This window comes from Molossus molossus, unplaced genomic scaffold (genome assembly GCF_014108415.1).
Source record: "Molossus molossus isolate mMolMol1 unplaced genomic scaffold, mMolMol1.p scaffold_m16_p_9, whole genome shotgun sequence".
Classification (NCBI taxonomy): Eukaryota; Metazoa; Chordata; class Mammalia; order Chiroptera; family Molossidae; genus Molossus; species Molossus molossus.
This window is the reverse complement of record NW_023425403.1, coordinates 96,495,436-96,512,007: the sequence shown is the minus strand read 5'-3', so window position 1 is coordinate 96,512,007 and position 16,572 is coordinate 96,495,436. Positions and strand designations below refer to the sequence as shown.

At 43.2% G+C, this 16,572-nt stretch overlaps 1 protein-coding gene across 1 annotated transcript in view; it reads right to left on the bottom strand.

The window, feature by feature from the left end:
* The window catches only part of FAM124A (family with sequence similarity 124 member A), an 83,510-nt gene that overhangs the window by 29,684 nt on the left and 37,254 nt on the right, over positions 1-16,572 (bottom strand). The gene's annotated exons all lie outside the window — the stretch shown is intronic.

Genomic DNA, 16,572 nt, shown 5'->3' with positions numbered 1-16,572 from the left:
ATGACAATGGAAAGGCTTGGCCGGAAGAGAAGCTAAATTCTAACTGAATTGACTCTATGATCGTTATGATTTTCTGATCCCAAGTTCATGTGCAAAAACTCGTGTTGCAGTAACCTAGCAGCCAACAACTGAAGAACTGTCCCTATGAATGGTTGCCCAGCTGGGCGGTGTTAGGAAAACTTTGGTGCTGTATTTCATCAGGTTGAATACACTTGCTATTAGGCAGTAGAAAGTCAAGTCTCCACTGATCTGGAAGGGATAACAGGCCCACTAGAGAAGATGCTGTGGCCTTAAGTGCACATCATTTAGTATTTCCTGAAGCAACTGTAGTGCCTTACTTCACAAATGTTCCTTATACCATTGTACTCCTTTGGTTTGCTTATCTCGTTGGTGTATTTTGTTCATTCATTTAACAAACATTTATGGAATCCCTTCTTTATGCCCTATGCTAGGTGCTGTGCTAGGCACTTCCTCTAATTGACAGGTGAAGCCCCAGCTGTTGAGGCATCCTGCCAACAGTGTTCTGATGGTGGGGTGGCCTGGTCATGGTCACTTTGTTGCTGGAGACACAAGCAAGAACAATCCAGGGACAAACACAGTGTTCTTGCTGCTGGAGCTTACTAGGGTTATGGTTAGGTGTGGGGAACCAAGGTGGGGCCATTACTGCCTGTGTAGTGCTGTCTTTTGGGCCTCTCCTCAGGCCATGTCCACTCAGAAACCCATACATCCTAACTGGGTCAGTTACCCACCCTATGCTCTTTGGCAGAACATTTGGAAACTTCAAATTCCAAGCGTGAAGTTGATTGTTTAACTTGGCAACACTTTCCCATGGGGTGAACAGTTTGTTTGGCCACACTGGTATAATTATAATTCACAAATATTCAGCATATTTTATCAAATAACCTGATAAAAGTCTTGCTCTTTTAAAACATGGACTCTACTTGCATTTATAGAAGCTTTATGACCCATCCAAGGACAATCAAGAAGTACATATTTTTTACTTTATTTTTTTTTTAAGATTGGCAGAGCCTCAGAAATGATTACTAGGAGAGAGAACATAGGCACAGGCTTGCCTTTTCTAGATCAAGTCTCAACTTTTTTTTTTTAATCCTCACTCGAGGACACCTTTGCATCCATCTTCAGATAGAGCAGGAGGGAGAGAGGGAGGAAGACAGAGAAACATCGATGTGAGAGAGACATATCCAGCGGCTGCTATCCACATGACCCCAACCCCAGGTCAGGGACAAACTGCAACTGAAGTACTGTCCTTGGCTGGAATCGAATCCAGGACTCTCTGCACCACAGTCTGACACTCTAAACACTGAGCCAAACTGGCCAGGGCAAGAAATATGTATTTAAAAAAAAAAATGTTTAAGTCTATTTTTACTTGGGGGTTAGAGTCATCTAGCATCTAGACCTGTCTTCACACACAAGCCTCACAATGTTCACTAGGGTGTCAGGCACTGGGCGATCATGCAGTCAATAACATTTAAGAAGTGGGATGTGCAGTGAGGGCGGTGTGGGAAGAGATTAACCAAAGAACTTATATGTATATATGCACAGGCCATGGACACAGAGCATAGTGCAGTGAAAGCCTGGTGGGAGTGGGGTGGAGGGGGCCAATGGGGGATAAAATGGGGTACATCTGTAATACTTTCGACAATAAAGATAAATGATAAAAAAAAGTGTGATGTGCTTTCAGAACCATATCTCAATCGGTTCACAAGATGAAAGGTAATTAAAAAAATTTTTTTTTCTTTATTGATTTTAGAGGAAGGGAAAAGCAGAGAGAGAGAGAGAGATAGAAACATCAATGAGAGAGAACATTGATTGGCTGCCTCCTGCATGCCCTCCACTGGGGATCTGGCTCACAACCTGGGCATGTGCCCTGACCAGGATATCAAGCTGGCGACCTCTTGGTACATGGGTTGATGCTCAATCATTGAGCCATAGCAGCCATACAACCTTTTGTTGTAGGTAAACAAGACACTTCAAGTTAGGTTACAGGTACAGTCTATCATATGCACCTGTAATAACATGGTTTTAATTTTGTTTGATCAAAACCCAACTTTGTTAGATATCTCACTTGGGAATAGTTAGTTCAATGTGTTGTTATTTTCTTTCTCATTTACTCATGCATTTACACATTTCTTGAGCAATTAGTATATACTAGGCATTGGAGAGATAAGGAAGCTGGTGCTACTGAGTTCTGTGAAGTCCGTTTATACAGCCTCTGGTGTGAACAGTGCACCCTCAAAGCTGTGCAGTGCACGGCCTGCATAGTCTTCTAAAGAACCACAAACCACAAATGAGAACTCTATGAGTTAGTTGGGAAACACAGATGTAAAAAATTAAAATCAATCTGATATGTGCCTATAGGAACTACAATAGAGCAGTATCTTAGGCAGGAGTGGTATTCTAAAGTTGTCATGAAACAACAATTATGTATAGACAATATTACCATTGGAAAGTTCCTTGGATTTCCAATATGGTACTGAAGGTATTGACTTGCAACAACACAGCCAAAGAGATGTTCCTTTGATTGAATACCAGGTGAAATAACAGGCTTGCTTCATGGTTGTGTTATAAATTAATTAATTATCATTAAACACTAGACACCCCTCCTCCTTCCCCTTTCCACCCAGGCTGTGCCTTTCACTCTACAAGAAGATTCTGAGAACTCAAGAGGCTTCTGGAACCAAAGGATGACTAAGGTAACAACACAGTCAAGTGTTAGTACGCCCATGATCACATAGTAAAATGGTGGGTGGGGTTACCTAAACTTCTCCCCTGCCAGCTGAGCATGTATACCTCAATATGTATGACATAAATATGAGCACAGTGCAATTCCAATTTACTATCACATGATAAAGGAAGGGGCAACTTTTTCTCCAGAGGGCTTCTGAGAAGGCTTTCTGGCCAAGGCACAATGTGAATGGATCTTGAAAGGTAAACATTTCACTTATGATAACCTCCAAATGTGGGAGAGATGGCTGTGGAAGAGGAAAGACTGTTTATGAAGGCACAGAGCTTTGCAAAAAACAAGCATAATTGGAAGAGGGTGGTGAGTAATTCTGAAACATAGCAACAGATACAACAGGAAAAAAAATGAATTAGAGCCAAGTTGTATAGGGCTTCAGTTCAATAGTTCAGAAGTGATAAGTGGAAATGGAAAGTTTTAATAAAGGGATGTTGGGATCAAGTCAGGGGGAGGTTAACTACAGGCAAAGTAAGAAAACAGAAGAGTCTAGACAAGAGAAAACAAGGGCTTGGCAGTGCAGGAGACTGCATTACAGGCCCCAGTTCTTTATGCTGCCCTTCTCCTCGCTCTCTGCCATGAGACTTTGTAGTTAGTTCCTCCCACTAAGTGTGTTAAGTGTGATTCCCCACTCTTTAACTTTGCATTAGATCACATGCCTAGCTTGGCCAACAGAAAGAGACAAAAGTGACATGTGTTTTGGCTTGCCTTCGTGTGCTTCTGACATTTCCATGAGAAGAACATACTCAAGCCAACCCACTGATGCCAGAAAGGAGAATGAGAGAGAAGTGGAGCAGAGGCACCAAGCTGGGCCCACCTACATCAGCGAACTTCAGACACCCTAAGACACATAGTATAGCCACCAAGCTAAGCTTCATCTATATGAGCTGACCCAAAACACATGGGAAAAAATAGATGACTGCTGCTTTGAGCCATTGTTTGGGGGTGACTGTCACCCAGCAATGTTACAGATGCAGGCAGGTCACTGGGTTATGGAAGAGGTGTGGACTCAGAGGCTATTTAGGAGGCACATGTGACAACTACACGACCTGATGGTGGGGAGCAGGAAAGCAAGAGGAGTAGACCTTGATATTTCCAGCTTGAGCAACTGGTCTGATGCTGATGCTTAACAGAGCTAAGAAATATTTAAAAGGGTGGTTTGTGGGGAAAGATGAGAAATTCTGATTTGGCCACACTGGCTTGAGATGTCTGAATGATTTCCAGGAGAAATGTCTTGTTGGCAATTGTGTTTTGCTGAGGTGATGGGATGAGTTTAAAAATGGACCAGTTATCCTTAGACCATATTCCTACTTTTATACACTGATCTCATAAGTGTGTGCCCCCCTATTCATTTGAATCAGGGAAAATTCATCATGATGGTTTTAAAAAGCAACTCCAGGAAGATGGCGGTGGGCAGGACCGGAGGGAGGGTGAGTGTGTGAGAGAGTGAACTAGTGTGTGAGAGTGTGAGTGGACGTGAAGGTGGATGACCAAACCTGAGCAGTGCAGAGCCCCGGAGCAGAAGGTCCCTGTGCTGTGGACGGGAGCAGCCGGCTACCGGAGTGAGCGGCCCTTCAGGGCACTTCTCCCTGCGCCCCGGGGAGGTCCCACCATTTTGGAAGATCCTGGGTCTTCCCTGGGAGGAGGCAGTAGGAGCAGCTAGGGCCCAGTAACCCGAATCCACCAGCGCACCTGGCACCATCAGACCAGTGGACACTCTGTGTCAACACAGACCGATGCACAGTAGTGGAGCTCCCAAGGTGCTGGTCGCAGAAGCCGTGGACAGCCGGGAGCCCAGCACCATCCCCCACAGCCTGATCAGAGTCGAGATATACCCCCAGCAACAGAGGCTGGGGAGCAGACATCCATTCCCAGGCAACAGAAGCACAGACCAGCAGCAGAGACCCATCCCCAAAAACTACAGCAAAAGCTGAGCAGGAGTTGAGCCCCACGAGGCAGCAGCACTCCCCAGCTGCCAGCGGTGGGACCTCGGGCTCCACAGAGATCTGTGCAGTCCAGTAGCTCACAAGAGCAGTGGGAAGCCTGAGCCCCAGAGAAAATAGTGAGATCCAGCTGCCCGCCCATGGGAACTGCAGGGTGCAGGGGCACCAGAGAGGCCTGTGCCACACAGCAGGGACTGTGCGATCCAGTTACCAGTAGGACCTACAGGGTTCTGAAGCACCAGAGGGGACTGTGCCATCTAGTTACCCACAGGGCCTGTGGGGTGCTGAAGCACCAGAGAGGCCTGTGCGACCCATCAGCCCATAACATGGACATAGAGCCAGGTCCCCAAAAGGACTGTGCCATCCAGTTACCACAGGGCTCTGAAGGGTACGGGGGCACCAGAAAGGCCTGTATGATCCAGCTGCACACAAGATAGGTATAGAGGATGTTAAAATGGGGACGGAGTATATAGAAGCTATGCAGATGATCTCCCAGGATCAAATGGGAATTACAACTAAAATAAAGACAAATCCTCGGAAAAAAGCAACAGAAAAGCAGCAGGACAGGACCATATAACCAGGGACACTGGTAGGATCTGCAGAGGCAAAAGAGGGTGGCGGGCTGGGAGCCCCCGAAAAGTAGCAGTCTTAGCTATGAGCAGTGACTTTGGGGAATAAAGACCAAGCCCTCTCCACAGAGCAGAGAGCCAGGACAGAGCACAAAAATAGCCACAGCCACTCACCTGGGGGCTCCAGTAGAGGGAGGGCAGACTGGGCTGGAACTCTGTGGGGACGCCCGGGATTTGGAGGACACTCAGAGTTTTTGCAGAGTTGCAGCCAAAAAAGATGGTGGTCAGTGTGCACCTTCCCCAAGTTGTGGCAAAAAGCAGCACCCCCCACCCCTCGGAGATTCAGCCTTTCCCAGGTGAGGCAAAGAAATGAAAATTGAGGCTCATTAACAACCAGCATCTATCCCACTCTCTGGAAATCCTCTTATGCAGAACACCAGGGATAAATTCCAAGGCACTGAGTAACTGAGATTACTAGCCTCCAGGAACAAGCTAGAGGATAACTGAACCTAGGCATGCAAATCTACCCAGGAAAGTAAGACTTTACAGTGGTGTCTAACGTGGGCCCACACAGGCTCATCCAAACCAGTAGAGAGAGCCACAAACAGCCAAACACCAACACCCACAGGGAAAATTGGCAGGCTCCAAAACCCACTGAGAGAGCCAAAACTGTGAAAAAAAGAAACAAATCCCAAATGAAAGAACAAGAGAACTCTATCGAAGATGAGATCAATGAAATGCAGCTAAGCAAATTATCAGAGGTGGAGGTCAGAGCCATGATCTTGAGGAAGCTCAACAGCATGAGTAAGGACATCAGCACCATGAGTAAAGATATAAAAACATTGAAAACCAACCAAGTGAAATGAAGAACGATATAGCAGAAATAAATAACATATTGGAAGGACTACCCAGCAGAGTAGAGGAAGCTGATGACTGGATCAGTGAATTAGAAGACAGGGTAGAAAAAAATCAACCAATCAGAGAACCAAAAGGGCAAAAACAATTAAAAAACAGGAAGACAGCTTAAGGGAACTGTGGAACAACTGGAAATGTAAAACATTCACATCATAGGAGTCCCCGAATAAGAAGAAAATAGGCAAGGGTTAGAGAATATATTTGAAGAAACAGTGACAGAAAATTTTCCTAATTTGGTGAAGAAAGAAGGTATTTAAGTTCAAGAAGCACAGAGAGCCCCAAGTGAAAAGAACCCAAACAGGCCCACACCAAGATACATAGTAATTAAATTTCAAAAGTTACAGACAAAGAGAGAATCCTAAAGGCAGTAAGAGATAAGCAACAGGTTACCTACAAAGGAAACCCCATAAGGCTATCAGCTGACTTCTCAACAGAAACACTACAGGCCAGAAGGGAGTGGCATGAAGTAATCAAGGTCATGAAAAACAAGGATATGAATCCAAGACTACTCTATCCAGCAAGGCTATCATACAAAATAGAAGGTCAAATAAAGAGCTTTCCAGAAAAAAAAAAAAGGCTAAGGAAATATATAAACACAAAACCAGCACTGCAGGATATGCTAAAAGGATTGCTGTAATGAGAAGAAATAGGAAAAAAAATAAAACCACAATAAAAATGGCAATAAATAAGTACATATCAATAATCACCTTAAATGTGAATGGTTTGAATGCTCTGATAAACAGACACAGAGTAGCTGACTGGATAAGAAAGCATGACTCACATATATGTTGTTTACAAGACACACACCTCACAACAAAAGACTCACATAGGTTGAAAGTGAAGGGATGGTAAAAAATCTTTCAAGCAAATGGAAAGAAAAAAAAAAGCTGGGGTAGCAATACTCATATCTGATAAAGTAGATTTCAAAATGAAGGCCATGACTAGAGACAAAGAAGGCCATTACATAATATTGAAAGGATCTATCCACCAGCAAGATATAACCTTGGTAAACATATATGCACCCAATATAGGAGCACCAACATATATTAAAAATCTTTTGGAGGACTTCAAAGAAGACATCAACAGCAATACAATCATAGCAACAGACTTCAACCCCCCACTGACATCACTGGATAGATCTTCTAGACAAAAAATTAACAAGGAAACACAGACTCTAAATGAAGCACTAGATGAAATGGATTTCATAGATATGACCCCCAAACTGCAGAATTCACATTCTTCTCAAGTGCATATGGGACATTCTCAAAGATAGACCACATGTTAGGGTACAAACTAAGTCTCTATAAGTTCAAGAAGACTGAAATCATATCAAGCATCTTCTCACATCACAATGGCATGAAACTAGAAATCCATTGCCACAAGAACATGCAAAGGCATTTGAAAACATGGAGGCTAAATAGCATGTTATTGAACAATGAATGGGTTACCATGGAGATCAAGGAAGAAATTAAAAACTTCCTAGAAACCAATGAAAATGAAGACACAACAACACAAAATCTATGGGATGCAGCGAGGCAGTTCTGAGAAGGAAGTTAATAGCACTACAGGCCTACCTCAAGAAACAAAAAAAATTCTAATAGACTATCTAACCTCACAACTTAAAGAACTTAAAAGCGAACAAGAAGAAAACCCCAGAGCAAGTAAAAGGAAGGAAAGAGTAAAGATCAGAGCAGAAATAAATGACATGGAGACCAAAAAAACAATTAGAAGGATCAATGAAACAAAGAGCTGGTTCTTTGAAAAGATAAACAAGATTGATGGACCCTTAGCTAGACTCACCTAGATACAAAGTGAGAGAACCCAAATACACAAAATCAGAACTGAAAGTGGAGAAGTAACAACTGAAACCACAGAAATACAAAGGATTGTGAACAAATATTATGAACAATTATACGGCAACAAATTCGACAATCTAAGTGAAATGGACAAATTTCTAGAAACACATAGCCTTCCAAAACTGAACCGGGAAAAGATAGAAAACTTGAAAAGACCAATAACAACAAAAGAAATTGAAGATGTAATCAAGACTCCCAGCAAACAAAAGCCCAGGGGGAATTTTATGGAACATTCAAAGAAGAACTAACACCCATTTTCCTCAAACTATTTCAAAATATTCAAGAAGAAGGAAGACTTCCAAACTCATTTTATGAGGCCAGCATAATTCTAATTCTCAAACCAGAAAAAGACACTACAAAGAAAGAAAACTATAGGCCAATATTCCTTATGAACATAGAGGCCAAAATCCTGAACAAAATACTAGCAAATCAATCCAGCAATACATCAAAAAAATAATTCACCATGACCAAGTGGGATTCATCCCAGCAATGCAAGGCTGGTACAATATTTGCAAATCAATAAATGTGATACACCACATAAACAAAAATGAAAAATAAAATCATATGATCATATCAATAGACGCTGAAAACGCATTTGACAAAATCCAGCTCCCATTTCTAATAAAAATGCTCAGCAATCTGGGAATAGAAGGATCATATCTCAACATAATAAAGGCCATGTATGAAAGACCTACAGCCAACATCATACTCAATGGGCAAAAACTAAAACCATTTCCCTTAAGAACAGGAACAAGACAAGGATGCCCACTTTCGCCACTCTTATTTAACATAGTACTGGAAGTCTTAGCCCCAGCAATCAGACTGGAAGAAAAAATAAAAGGGATCCAAATCAGAAAGGAGGAAGTGAAACTGTCATTATTCGCAGATGACGTGATACTATACATAGAAAACCCCAAAGACTCCACCAAAAATTTACTAGACTTAATCAATGAATTTGGCAAAGTAGCAGGATACAACATTAACATCAAGAAATCGATGGCATTCTGATATGCCAATGATGAACTCACAGAAAAAGAAACCGAAAAAACAATTCCATTTACCATCGTGACAAAAAAATTAAGATACCTAGGAATAAACTTAACCAAAGAAATAAAGGACCTATTCGAAGAAAACTACAGGTCACTGAAAAAAGAAATAGATGAAGATATGAAAAAGTGGAAGCACATACATCGTTCATGGATTGGAAGAATTAACATCATTAAAATGTCCATACTACCCAAAGCAATCTATAGGTTAATGCAATCCCCATCAAAACACCAATGACATATTTACAGAACTAGAACAAATACTTCAGAAGTTCATATGGAAACAAAAAGGACCTCAAATAGCCACAGCAATCTTGAAAAAGAAGACCAAAGTTGGAGGGATCACAGTACCAGATTTCAGGTTATACTACCAAGCCACTGTAATCAAAACAGCCTGGTACTGGCACAAGAACAGGCAGATAGACCAGTGGAATAGAACAGAGAACCCAGAAATGGACCCAAGACAATATGCTCAATTAATATTTGACAAAGGTGGCAAGAGCATACAGTGGAGTAAAGACAACCTCTTTAATAAATGGTGTTGGGAAAATTGGACAGCTACATGCAAGAAAAATCTGAAACTAGACCATCAACTTACACCATACACAAGAATAAACTCAAAATGGATAAAAGACTTAAATGTGACTCATGAATCCACAAAAATCCTAGAAGAAAATGTAGGCAACAAACTTTCAGACATCATACGCAGCAGAATTTTCACTGATACATCACCTAAGGCAACAGAAACAAAGGAGAAAATGAACACATGGGACTACATCAAACTCGAAAGCTTCTGCACAGCAAAAGAAACAACCATCAAAATGGGAAGGCAACCCACTGTATGGGAGAGAATAATTGCCAATGATATATCAGATAAGGGGTTAATTTGCAATATATATAGAGTGCTCATACAACTCAACAAAAGGAAGACAAACAACCCAATTTAAAAATTGTCAGGGGAACTACATAGACACCTCTCTAAACAGGATACACAAATGGCTAAGAGACATATGAAGAAATGCTCATCATCACTAATCATCAGAGAGATGCAAATTGAAACAACAATGAGGTATCACCTCACACCTGTCAGAACGGCTGCCATCAACAAATCATCAAACAACAAGTGTTGGCGAGGGTGTGGAGAAAAGGGGACTCTAGTACATTGCTGGTGGGAATGCAGACTGGTGCAGCCACTATGGAAAACAATATGGTGTTACCTCAAAAAATTAAAAATTGAACTTCCATTTGACTCAGTGATCCCTCTTCTAAGAATATACCGTAAGAAACCTGAAACACCAATCAGAAAGAATATATGTACCCCCATGTTCGTAGCAGCACTGTTTATAATAGCTAAGATCTGGAAACAGCCCAAATGTCCATCAGTAGATGAATGGATAAAAAAGCAGTGGTACATATACACAAAGGAGTACTATGCAGCTGTAAAAAAGAAAGATCATTTATTCTTTGAGACGACATGGAGGGACCTGGGAAGTATTATCCTAAGCGAATCAAGCCAAACAGAGAAAGATAATTATCATATGATCTCACTTATCTGTGGAATATAATGAACATAACAGTCTGAGGAATGGGGTAGTCCCAGAGATGTGGAAGTGGTGTGCAGACTGACAATCCCCAGAAGAAGGGGTGGTGAGGGAGAGATAAACCACAGAACTTATATGCATGTGCGCATGAGCAAAGGACATGGACAACAAAGCTGGGGTCAGGGTGGGGGGGGCATCAGTGGGGGCAAAAGGAGAAACATTTGTAACAAAAATAAATTATTAATTAAAAACATAAAGAATGAAATAAAAATCAATCCCAATTTATGAATTATTCTGGTTCTTTTCTTTGCTTGTTCTTTCTGCTTGCCTGCCCATTTTCTGTTTTATTGAACACTCTTAACACCACTATGAGAAGTGCTGTAGAAAGAAAAATGGTGAAATACAAACCACTGAAATTTTCTGTCAGTAACTCCACTAATGATCTAAAATGCATATTTCACTGTTTCATGGTGCCTTGATCTCCCCACAGTGGAGACAGGTGTCCCTGCCAAACATTAATGGATGCTCAATAAAGATGGAATGGGGCAGAAAGGCCTTGAACAATTTGAGAATGAAATTTCCTTGAGAAAACTGCAGATGATTTCTGTGAGGGGAGAAAAGGACACGTTGCAGAAAGAGTGCTTAGGAAAAGAAGCTGTCAGAGCAGGCAGGTGGTGCTGTTAAGATCCTGTCCCATGCTCAAGGCGTGCGTGTGGTCACGTACATGCGGTGACACTGTTAGCTAATACTTCTATGACAGCCACAGAGGGTGGGCTGGCACTTTCTTGGAGTTCTACATGTAATCCTCACAACAATCCCAGAAGGGAGGGGGGGTGCTATTACTGTCCCCATTTTAGAGAGCAGGAAATTGAGGCACAACAAGGTGAAGTATCCTGCCGAGTCAGCCAGCATCTGACTGCATGCACACTCACCCACAGCTCTGCAGAGAAGTGTGCTCTCGCTTTCTGCTATGTTCATTTCACAGCAGAATGAGCTGCTGTCACTTTCCTGCCACCTCTGGCCACACGGCCACTACGTCACCTTTCTCTACTGTTCTCCTGTCTCCTTCCAACTGGCTGGCTTCTCAGCTGCCAGCCAATAGCTTCATGTCTTCGACACCCATTTATATCTCTTTCTTCTGGTCCTGGATTTCTGAGGAAGAATAACCCAGAAACCACCTCCCCGATAGCACATGCCCTGGTCTTTATGTCTGAGCACCGCTCTCTTGGGAAACTAAAACAGGCTGCACTGCAGGAGGGTGTAACTGAAAAGAAAGCAGAAGAAGGACACAGAGCAAGCCTGCAGATGGGAGCGAGCGGCCCGGGTAAGGTCCTCTGAGTCTCCAAGCCAGAGTTGTCAGCTCAGCGTTGGGCCACCTCTATCAGCTGCACAAAGGTTTCCCAGAGAGCAGTAACAAAGGCTACACTGAGCCTGCACGGATGAGTGAATGTTCACAGCTTTGCTAAAGGGCAAGCTGCCCAGCCTTGGGGCAGGGGGTGGGGCTGAAAGGCGCTGGGCCAAGCACCAGCTCTAGCACCCGTTGCCTGGGCAGCTCTGGGTGCAGCCAATTGACCTAACTCCAGAGCTCCCTCTCTTTGCACGATAAGAATCAGGGAGACGTCAGCGGCTAAAATCCTGCCCAGAGAAGAGGAAGGAGAATGAGGGGCAGCACAGTATGCCCTAACCATCGCCAGCATGGCCAACTGCATGTGAGCCCAAAATAAATAGGCTCAGAGGGCCACAGAATGCAGTACCAGACCGCCACTGGCTGCTAGGGTTACACATGCCCCAGACAAAACCAGCCTCTGCAGCTAGATAGGAGACCAAGTATTTGAGGAGAAGGAGAGAAAATGTGAATAATTAATTGTCATGAAAAGCCTCTCTGCCTCCCTGGAGAAGCAGAGACGCGGCGACTGTGGGATAGCTCTGCCTTTATCGTATCTATTACACGTCGTCTCTCGAAGGCCTCCAGGCAGCAGCTGTCCAGTTAGGGCGAGGCACAGCCCAAAGAGGAGCCAGGCGACAGGCAGACCTCGGGGCTGGTTAGAGGACAGGAGCTGTCCACACAATCTGAAAAAAGCTTTCAAATTAGTTCGTGCTTTCCAAGAGGACAAGAAAGAGTCCTTGCCAAATGACTATACGTAATTAGATTTTCCTTTCAGGACGTAAATCAAAAACAACTTTAAGTACTGCATGAGTTCAGGCCTTCTATGAGGCTAAAGTGTACTATCAACACAAGTATTTGTTACATTTTTTTCTAATATTTCACTTCTCTAATATATTCCTTTTTTCGGTCTCTTACTTAACAGAAAATAATTTAGACAATAACCATGTATTAAGCTCTTACTATTTGCCAGTCACTATCCCCAAAACATAAAAGCTTTATGTATACTATCTCATTTAATCTTTAAAACACCACCATGATAAAGGTGTTTTCCTCATTTGTAGGTAAGATGTTAACTGACTTGCCAAAGGCCATTTGGGGTCTCTCTCCTGACCAGTGTACATTCTCACCTCTCAAGTCCTCCCTCCTTATACTTATTCTGTTGGTTTCCTGACCAGAACCTCAGGCTGCTTGGCTGGGTTCTGAAGCTATGACTTAGCTCTTTCAGGCAATGTGGGCAGGAGATGCAGCTGTGAACGGATTGACTGTTTTCCTGGAGAGTTCCTGGCACTGCCTGACCAGCTTGAGTCTGGTGGAGGAGACTGTGGTTCTTCCGCCTGTTGCTGTCCTGATGCTGGACCACCACTAAGCCATCTCAATGCTGCCTGCCCCGGGACCCCTCATGGTCATTCTTGCGTCTGGGGCCTTTGCACCAGCCTTGTCTACAACACTGTCTCCAGCTGTCCGGTGCCTGCCAGGCTGGCCTTTCTCCAAGAACTGGCAAACTGGGATGTCCTCAAAAGCACTTCCTTCCCAGCAGTGGGCATATCTAACTGAAGACCAAATCTCTCATTCCAAAGGGAATGCCTCACCAAGTCACATCATATGACAAGCTCAGATACCTCTTCCTAGAATTTTTGGGCAATGATTGATGTTGCTATCATTTTATTCATAATTTATCACTCATGATTTGCAATTCAGTTGCAATTGTTTATTTAATCAAGGAATGTTTATTTAATCAAGGGCTGTTTATTGTGAACCTATTATGTACTGGGCACTGTAGGATTCAGTGAAGAATAAAAGAATCTCTGCCTTCCTAAAACTTATAATCTAGTGGGGGAGATGGACAACAAACAAAGAAATATATAAAATGAAGTAGGGAGCTAAGTGCAAGAGACACTTCACTGAACAGACCCATGTTCAATGTGGGTATAATAAGATTTCCCAGGCAGCAGCCGTAGCCATTTACCATCAACTGAATAGACTCCCAAGAGAATTCCAGAGCCATAAGTACCGTCTGCACGTTTACTGCTCCCAAGTCCCCTAAGGAAGCTAACAGTCTGAACAAGGGCACCCCCAGCCGCTGCAGGCTGCTTGCTTTGGGGAATTTGGCCCTATAGCCTGGCTTGAGACCCTCGAAGCTCATATGCATTAGGACTAATAAACTCCTTAGAGGTTGAATAAACCCGTTTGCATTTATAAAGCCCCACTCTATAGCACTGAACAGTTCAGAGGCTTGGATACCTGGTCTGCCAGCCTGACCCACGTGATCCAGTGGCAGTGAACCCAGGTGAGATGGTAGAAGATCAGGTGTGCTACAAACACATGCCCAGGGCATAGGCTGACAGTGAGGAATGATTAGGTTAGAAAGCAGGAGGGAAAGAGGCCTCAGAATGACAGTGAACACAAACCCACTGCTTTGTGAAGTGCTGTAGGAGGGCCAGCCTCCCCCATGAAGCTGCCTAGTCTTTCCAGAATGCCCAAAATAAATGCTCTCTGAAAGAGGCTCCCAAATTCTCCCTGAGTCTATCCCTGGAATGCAATAAATAATCTTCCTTCATCACTTTCTGTGTGGTTTTGTTCTTTAAAGCCAGCTTCTTGAACCTCTGGGTTGGTGGGGAAAAGAAAATGAATCATTTCCCATTGTCCTTGCCAATCCTTAAGATAAAATCTCAGACTTTCTCAGTTCTTAGCAATTTTATGACTTCAACAAGGTCTTTGGTTGGCCTGCAACTTAGGACTGTAAAAGAGGCAGGGCTGGTCCCACACCAGCTCCAGCCTGAGGTCAAAGTCAGTGCAGGGTGGAGGCAGTGAGAATCTTGGGGCAATGAGGTGACACATCTTTTTTCTTAAATTTTGTTTTTGATTGATTTTAGAAAGAGGAAGGGAAAGGGAGAGAGATAGAAACATCAATGAGAAAGAACATCGATTGGCCGCCTCCTGCATGCCTCCCACTGGGGATCAGGGCCACAACCTGGGCATGTGCCCTGACCGGGAATCGAACCTGTGACCTCTTGGTGCATGGGTCAACGCTCAACCACCAAGCCGCCCCTGCTGGGAGACATACCGATTTTTTAACGTGAGGAATCCAAACTGTGCTCATCAGGTAGAAAATAAGGTTCTCCTCTCCCAGCCTGAATTCACAGAACTTTTCTCTCATTGAAGAATGGAATATATGGAATATAGATGAAATGGTTAGACCCAAACCTGTATTTTCATGTGACCGAGGAGAAGAATATGGACTCTTCCTGCTCTTCTCCCTCCTCCAGCTCTCGGAAGAAGCATGGCTTTGTTATAACTGTGGCTACTGGACCACCCTCTCAACTATCCTCAGCACTGCGGAGACAATGCCAGGGAGCTGGAGGTGTTTGAGCTCAGTCTGGAACCAGGACATTCTTAAGAAAAAATAATATGGAAAGGAAGGCAGACATGTCAGATACCTGCATTTTTTTCACTTGGAAATGAGACATTCATTTGACTTTAAATATATTTCCAAGCTTCATTCTGAAACAAAACGCTGGTGGGAAGAGGAGGGGAAGGAAGCAAAGGCCAGACACTAACCAGAGAGCAGTGACAAAGACATTTTAAACCCCGGCAGTGGGACCTGAATCACGGGAGAGGACCAGGAGGTTGGTAGGTAATTAGTCTGAGAAGGTACAAATGCAGCTAAAAACATGTAAACACACATAGCATAGATATGTAGGTCTTTAGGACTGTAATGGGTTTGAAAGTCAGTGAGATGGTAGCACAGTCTGACACACAATGTCCAGTGCTTCGGAAAGTTCTGAGACCCTTTGTGTATAAAAGCTAAAGGGTTCAAAATGACTGAAGTATCTAATTTCACACAGAATCCTTTCTTCTACTCAGCAATTCTCCATCTTTCTAAATCACATTATGTCTTGTCATTTTCATCAGTAGCAAAGCACCCTCAGAAAGCCAGGACTTCAATAAAACCAGCAGATTTGGACACAAGGCAGCAGGGCTTGCAAACAACAGTATTAGAATATCCATCTTGTTTCGAGAAGTAAAGTACCTTTATCAAAGCAAAACAGACAAAAGAGGAAGATGTTGGCCAAAACCTATCCCAAGGATTTGCTCATCAAGGAACTCCAGACTTTTTAGTTCGACACTAGAGCTAGCAGGAGAATCCTCACAATGACAGTAATTTTAAATGACATTTTAAAATGGGATTTATTCTGGCAGGATGTTGAGAAATCAGATGAACAATAACTTACTATTACAACTCTCAGGAAAAAACACCACACATGTGCTTATAAAATATATCTGGAATGCACAGTAGAAAAATCAGTGTTCATGATCGAACTAGCATTGGAGGAACGAGCTTATGGGCTAATTTCTTGGGGGGTGGGCTAAAATTCAATAACATATTCAAATACTTTGCCAATTTGAATATGACACTGATATGTCCCTGGTCCTTGTTTCCATGTTTCCTTAGACTACATGTCCCATGCAGACTATGTGAAGAACAAGCTTACCAAACATGACTAGGAAATCAAAAGCGGGTGAGGCACTGAGTCCAGCCTCCTCATTTTACAGAGG